The following is a 7,908-nucleotide window of genomic DNA, read 5'->3' as shown; positions in this document are numbered from 1 at the left end:
CCGGGCCGCCAGCAGCAGAGTGTGCACACTTAACCACTAAGCCACGGGGCCAGCCCAAGAGTAAAGATATTCTTAAGAATAGTGCCACAAAACAGGTTTTCCCAGCTACTTTTTGTCAGAGCTGAGACAGACATTAGGCTGGGGCACTTGAAGAGGCATGGTGGACTCAGCTGAGGGTGATTTAATTACTGTGAGATGATTAGCCAATGGCGAATAAGACGGAGAAAGATTAAAAAGAGGTAAAGGGAAATAAAGTTGGAAATAATTAAGAAAAATAGTGCCTTCAAAATATCCTCTCATTATTTTTATAGCTTTTTTTTTTTTGAGGCATGACTAGGATAGTATGTTAGATTTTTATAAACCCTTTTCTCCTGGGCTTATATTACTGAGATCTTCATTATTTATGATAATGCCAAAGAAAGCCTGGACAAAAGTATTCTGTACTATCAACAAGCACAAAACATGTACAACATTGCTCTATATATTAAGAGTCCAGCTGTAATAGTCAAGACATATATTCACGTGTGTAAAATTATAATGATTTTCTTATTTTCTCTGGCTGTGAACCATGTTAAAATATATAGTAATAAGCAGAAAACCTGAAGAACTAGGTGATTTAAAACACCTGTTGTTACAGCTAGGCCATTCAAGGGTGAAATTAATTTCAATTTCACACTTCTCCTTTCCTTGTAGCCAGTGAAGTGTCTGGAAGACAGAAAACACATAAAATTAATTGAGAGTTAACAGTATTTGGAGGCAGTTGAGGTTAAGCACTCAACAATGATGTCCCTTACTTCAGGAGCCATTGACTGTTTGTCATAAGTTTACTTTATACATGGGTTCTATTCTTAGATTATTTCTGTATGTTTCTTAGAAGAGAGACAGGGCAGGAGAATTAACTATCAATCTACTGTGCGCCAGTTCCTTTACTGTATTCCCTTATGCAATTCTTACAGTAATCCTTTAAAGTAACTGTTATAATTCATATTTAACTGATAAAGAAAACCATGTTTACAAAACTGATCAAGGGTAAGAGGGAAGATGTGAACATCAGTCCGTTGGGTTATGCCTCATATTCTCTCCATTGTGATAAAACTGGTGCTTCAACATGGGTTCTCACCATCTGGTTATTTAATACCGGCTCCTGCCAACAGCAGTGGATGAGATGAGATGAGAAGTTTGTTTCCAAAGTTATTCTATTATATTTAAACTCTACTATTTATGAGTAGGATGTCAAGACATGTTTTAGAGGCATAGAGAGCAACTGATTAGTTCACCTACACATTTTTCAGGTTTACTATAACTTTCGTGTGCCACATTGTATCAACTTTACCAACTTTAGTGCTTCACTGTTCTGTTTTATAAAACTCAGAATTTCACTTTTCATGTAAAGCACTTTGCTGCTCTCTTAGTCACTAGATGGCAGTTCTGTATCTCTGTAAATTACCACTGCAGCAGGAAATGAGAGATCTTAAGCCAGTTTGCTCTGCACAAATGATGGACATAGGAGGACTTCTGCTCCATCAAGACTGCCTGTGTTATTCCGTGCCTGTAACGGGGATGTCCAGGACTGCTTAGTCAGAGGCACGAAGCAGAGTCAGAAAGCATCCTCTTAAGTTCTTCTTCACATGTGAGTTCAGGCACCTGTCTTCTCACCTGAGCACATTGGAGTTTATTGAATGTGTTCAGACTCTTACTCTCTCCCTGTACTTAATAAGTCTGGGAGCTCCATACCCCTAGAAAAAACATATGACTCATAAAGCCTTTTCTCAACTAAACAGAGTTGAGGGCTATGGTGTTGCCCGAGAGTCTGAGGCTTAAAGAAAATACAGCCGGTGCTCAGGCGGAAGGAAAGAGCATCAGCTACTCCTGGAGGGCTTTTACTGATGCTCCTATGGAATGAGCAATTTCAAAATAAAACCACATGGCTTAAACCTCACTAAGTGATTATTTTATTTTCAAGTAATATGCTCTGAAAATCTGCTATGTCTAAAAAGCTATTTCGTAAAACTGAAACAGTTCTGTTTTTTATTCTCTGGTATTTGAAATACTATTAAAACTGTAAATCCTTTAACATTCTACAATATACAAATAGGCAAATATCAATTATATTCTCTAAAAATGTCTGCTCCCATGTTAAAGTTTAATATATAGCAGCAAAACTGGTTACCACCCAATTTTTAACTCATTTTTTGCTTTTGAAATTACATATAAAATTTGTGTTTTGAAGTATTTTCCTAAAACTCAGCATCTTTCTGATATAAATAGACTAGTTGCAAGGTAACTAGAATGAAGTTTGATCTTTAAAACTTTAGCTTTGTGTAAGAATTGATAACAAGAGGCAATTGGGTCTCTCCACGTTATGATATTTATTAATTGTGAATAGCCACATCTATTACAAAGTGGTGAATAATAAAAAGAAATCAAACAATATCAGCACTCTCTTACCCCACACGTACAGTTTATATGCAAATAAATTCTCATAGGTCAGAAAAATGCCTATGATTTCAGATAACCGGTAAAATACTATCTCATTCCAGTTTTAACCTCATTTGAAATTGACTTAAAACTCTTCTCTTAGATTCCTGCTCTGATCAGTGCCCCCTGGTCCCCTCAATGCCTCATTGGATGGCAAACTTATCTGAGGAATTGAATATTCTTTTCCATTTCTTCTCTTTAAGGTATCTGTGATAGTGCTTTTTATGCAATGACCACTTGGTACAATTCAGTATTAGTTTCAGAAACATCTTTAGTTAGGAACAAATCAAGGAAACAGATGTGAGGAATGTGGGGATGCCTAGCTGATGGTGCTTCAGGGATTCCTCACGTGAGTCTTGTCATAGAATAGTTTAAAGAATAAAGCAGCATTAGTCAGTTCAAAAGTGTGGGGTGAACATAATTCTAAATAATGATGGAGACGTAAAAACAAGAAGCCACTTGAATTTCGTTGAAAGGTGTTAGACACATCAAAGGGCTGGGAAAAAACATTGTTTAATGTAAGTTCTTTCTAAACTCTAAGGCAACAAGTAATATGAATTTACATGATAATTATAAACCACAAAACAACAATTCACAAGACAAGTAAACAACTAAAGTAGAAACCAGAGTAAGAAAAATAGAGGTTAAAGCAGAGATGGAGAGTGATGGTTGGGGTCAGAAACCGTGGCTTAGTCATCCTTGAAGTCTCCCTCAGACTCTGATCATTCCTAGCGCTCAGTAAAGAGTTTGACCCCATGAGCCTGGGGAGGGCCAAAGTGAGAGGTGGTTGGGAGGGGAGACAATGCAAGGATACCCTTGTGGAGGCACTGACATTGAAAATCAGTGACAGTTTTGCCAAGGTGTTTACCATATTCAAGATTATTCTGGAAAGTTAAGGATTTTTCTGGAATGTACATATTCATTTTATGGAAACTCCAACTAGCCCAGAGAAAGATTTAGACATTTTAGCTTTAGAAATAAAGAGAGGGGCCAGCCCGGTGGTGCAGCAGTTAAGTGAGCACGCTCCGCTACGGCAGCCCCGGGTTCAGAGGTTTGGATCCAGGGCGCACACCAATGCACCGCTTGTCGAGCCATGTTGTGGCGGCATCCCATATAATGTGGAGGAAGATGGGCACAATTGTTAGCCCAGGACCAATCTTCCTCGGCAAAAAGAGGAGGATTGGCATTGTAAGTTAGCTCAGGTTTGATCTTTCTCATAACACAAAAAAAAGAAAGAAAGAAATAATGAGAAACTTTTTTGTCAGTTTTAATAATGAAAACCAATTAGCAACTGGGAAACAGTTACAATTTGAGACGAGAATGTGAAGAAAGAATTAGACGTCACATGTTGTTGCTTTTCTCTGGGGCAGTAAGACTTGCAAGGGGAATGAAGTTCCATCTTTGCTCTATTGAGTTTGAGAAGGTGTAAAATTCATTTGTGCTGGGCAACACTGTTGACCTGTGGAGAAAAACAAATGGTTCAAGCAGCTGATCTAAAGGAATAACTGAACTCATAAAAGTTTTTAGCTTATAAAGTGTGCTTCCACTCTATTTAACTTTACTGGACATCCATTGACCTCTATGTGCAAGGTATTTGTGGTAGGTATCGAAGGAAATATAAAGAATTATACGGTTCCAAGCTCCTCCACATACATGAAATTGTTTGCAAGATATAATTTGATTCTGCCAAGGTATTTAGTGTATGTTGTATTACAGAACCTTAAAAAAAATGAGAATGTTATCGAGAAATTGTAATTAAGGACAGCTTCTTAGGAGAGGTAGACTAGATCAAGTCCTCAAAGGGACCACTTTTGAGCAGGTGGAGGGAAGAAAGAGTGAGGATTTCAGATGGGAGAAGAGAGGAAAGGTACTGAAGCAGAAAGGAACATGGCATTTGGGCATGGGAGTGGGGAGGCCATGACAGGCACAGTCTTCCCGTGACTGAGAGGCAGCTCAGTTTCCTCCTGCAGGAACCCAGCACTGCTTCCCACCTCCTGGCCTCCTCCACCTGCAGACTCCGTGGTTGAGCCAAGGCCTATCTTTTTTGTGTGTGTGAGGAGATCAGCCCTGTGCTAACATCTGCCAATCCTCCTCTTTTTTTGCTGAGGGAGACTGGCCCTGGGCTAACATCCATGCCCACTTTCCTCCACTTTGTATGGGATGCTGCCACAGAATGGCCTGCCAAGCGCTACGTTGGTGCGCACCCGAGATCCTAACCGGCGAGGCCCGGGCCACCGCATCGGACCACGCATGTTTAACTGCTTGCGCCACCGGGCCGGCCAAGACCTATCTTATCTGGATCGCTGCCTAGTCTTCCAACAGGTCCCTTTCCTTCAGTCTTAATTTCTTCTAATCTTTCCTTCACAATGCCTCCAGAGTTACCTTCTAGAATCCAAATTTGCTTAAATCTGATATCTGCTTAGACTCCTTCAATGACTGCTCAGAGCATCCGAGAGAACATTCAGACTCCTGAGCTGGACACGCAGGCTTTCTCTTGCTGTCCTCATCTTTAGCCTCATCACCCACTGTGTCCTACATGTTCGCTTTGTTCCAGCCTTAAAAATACCCCCATTTTCTGAAAGCTTTAGCACCCTTTATATCTGTCTTTTTATATGTGTTTCTTCTGCACTCCTACCCCCTTTATTAATCAACTTAATTCCTATTTCTTGATCTAAACTCATATCAAATGTTCCTTCCTCTTGGAGACATTTCCTGAGAGGTCTCCATCTAGAGACCCATTTTGATGTCCCCACTCTGGGACCCTGTACTTATTTCCTTTTCCATAACTGTTGTTTTATTCTTGTCTCATAGACAGTGAGCTCCTTAAATCTGAGACGATCCTTCTTCTTGATGAATAAATGGCCAGCAACAGGATACATTGGAGCATATGAGGAAGCCATTTGGTGTAAAACTAATTGGGCCTGACCTTGTTTTTTTTTTCTTTTCCCCAAAAGGGGCCTGTAGCCTCTGTTCATCCATTGTATATCCGCTTTAAGCAATTAACGTGTCCCAAAGACAAAAGCAATGCCCTTAAGGTGTAAATGCAACTTCCCCCACATTAGCATTTCCTTAAGGATAAGCATTTCTCCATAGGCTAGGATTTGATTGCTGCGATCATTCCGTGACCACCAAACTTGAGACAACAGCCACGCCCATGGAGACAGCACACCTGATACCCATAGTGTCCATCAATCCACGTGCCAACAGGTCAATGTCGTGGCTATTGTAAAAGGGACATTGCAATCACATGTGGTACATGCTCTTTGATGGTATATAACCACACTATACACCCCACTTCTTTGCAGTGCTCCATTTCTTTGTGAAAAGACTCTCCTGGGCTATATGATCCTCAAAGCTTGGCTCATAATAAACTCACCCCAATTTTGATTTATTGGTTGGTTATGAATTATTTGTGACGATATTCTATTTGTCCCTCCAGTATCTAAACACCGTACCTGACACCTTTGGTGCACTCAGAAAATGTTTGATGAGTGAATAAGTATGTGTGAGACCACACAGGCTGGATCAGAAGGGGCTTTTTAGGGAGTGGTAGAAAATTCGCTCACATTCCTACCATAGTGGTTGAGGCTGTGGGCTTTGGACTAGTTTGTCTGGGCATCAATCCCAGTTATTCCACTTTTAACTGGAGAACCTGTGGAAATATTTACTCTCTGAACCTTAGTTTCCTCATCTATCAAAAGGGGCTACTGAAAACTCCTGTCTTGTAGCGTTTTAGTGAGATTTACATGCATTAACTTATGTAAAGTACTTAGAAGAGCTCCTGGCACATAGTAGGCACTTAAATGTTAGCTGTTATGTTATCATTATTGCTCTTATATATAAGCAATATTCTGGTTTTGAAAAGATGCTTTCATAGTATAGTTGATCCTCATTATTTGTGGATTCCGTGTTTGCACACTTGCCCACTAGCTAAAATGTACCGGCAGCCCCCAAATGAACACTCTCAGGGCTTTCATGTCCATTTGCAGATATGCACAAAGTGGTGAGAAATTTGATTCACTCGACGTGCATGTTCCCAGCTGAGGGGGAACAAGGTGCTGCTCTGCCCTCTTGTTTCAGCCCACATTGTAAACAAGTGTCCTTCTTGCAGTCTATTTAGTGCCTCATTTCTTATCTTTTTGTGCATTATGTTGGTGACCTTGCCATTTAATATGTCCCCCATGTGTAGTGCTGCAATGTTGCCTGGTGTTCCTCAGGGCAAGAGGCTGTGACGTGCCTTTACTGAGAAAGTATGTGTGTTCGACAAGCTACTATCAGACACGAGTTACAGTGCTGTTGGTGTGAGTTCAATGTTAATATATCAACAATATATATTAAATAAGGTGACTTTAAAGAGAACACACAGAGAACAAGGTAATGTACTGATGAGTTGAAGAAAATGTGACTAAGGCTTACAGAAACCTAACACTGCATTTCCCGTAGGAGCAGTGGGTCATAGTCACCGATTCAGTGTACACAATGACCTTATAGAATGTCACACTGTGCAGAAAGAGAACTGACTGTATCTTATGTAATCCTCACATACTCCTTTATAGCAGGCAGGGTACGGAACAGGGTGTCCACATTTTACTATTAAAGTAAGGCTATTAAAGACATTGTGAACCAAGTGGAGAATTTAAAATGTCTTGTGTTCAGCATAAGAGTCATGAGTTTTTGAGCGAGGAAGATCTATGATGCACTGATGTTTAAGGAACAGTTACCTGGCAAGAGAATGTAGTATTGAGAGGAAGAGGGAGAACTGATCTGGATAGGAGAACCAGCTGTTAAACTCTCCACGTATTCCCATTGCTAGGTGAGGAGATTCGGAGCTAAGGTGCTGATGTGATAAAGGAAAAGTAGCAGCCAAAGGATAAAATAATGGATTTGGTAACCATATATAGGGTGCAAATCAGGCTGTGGTTCTCAAAGTGGAGTCCTTGGACCAGCAGCATCAGCATCACCTGGGAACTGGGCTGAAATGCAAATTGTCAGGTGCTGCTGCAGACCTGCTGAACTGGCAAGTCTGGGGTGGGGCCTGGCAATCTGGGTTTCAACAAGGCCTCCAGGTGCTTCTGGTGCCCATCAAGTTTAAGAACCAATGAATTAGGGGCCGGCCCCGTGGCTTGGCGGTTAAGTGCGCACGCTCTGCTGCTGGTGGATCAGGTTCGGTTCCTGGGCGCGCACCAAGGCACCGCTTCTCCTGCCATGCTGTGGCCAAGTCCCACATACAGCAACTAGAAGGATGTGCAGCTACGACACACAACTATCTACTGGGGCTTTGAGGGGAAAAATAAATACATAAAATCTTCAAAAAAAAAAGAACCAATGAATTAGAAAAACGATTCCAACACATCACTATGTCCAGGTAAGCTGCAAGGCAGGAGGTGGTATTTGTTTGGAGGGTAAGATGCATTTTATTTTTATTTTTTT

Source organism: Diceros bicornis, chromosome 31, assembly GCF_020826845.1.
Source record: "Diceros bicornis minor isolate mBicDic1 chromosome 31, mDicBic1.mat.cur, whole genome shotgun sequence".
NCBI lineage: Eukaryota > Metazoa > Chordata > Mammalia > Perissodactyla > Rhinocerotidae > Diceros > Diceros bicornis.
Note: the sequence above shows the minus strand (reverse complement) of the source record.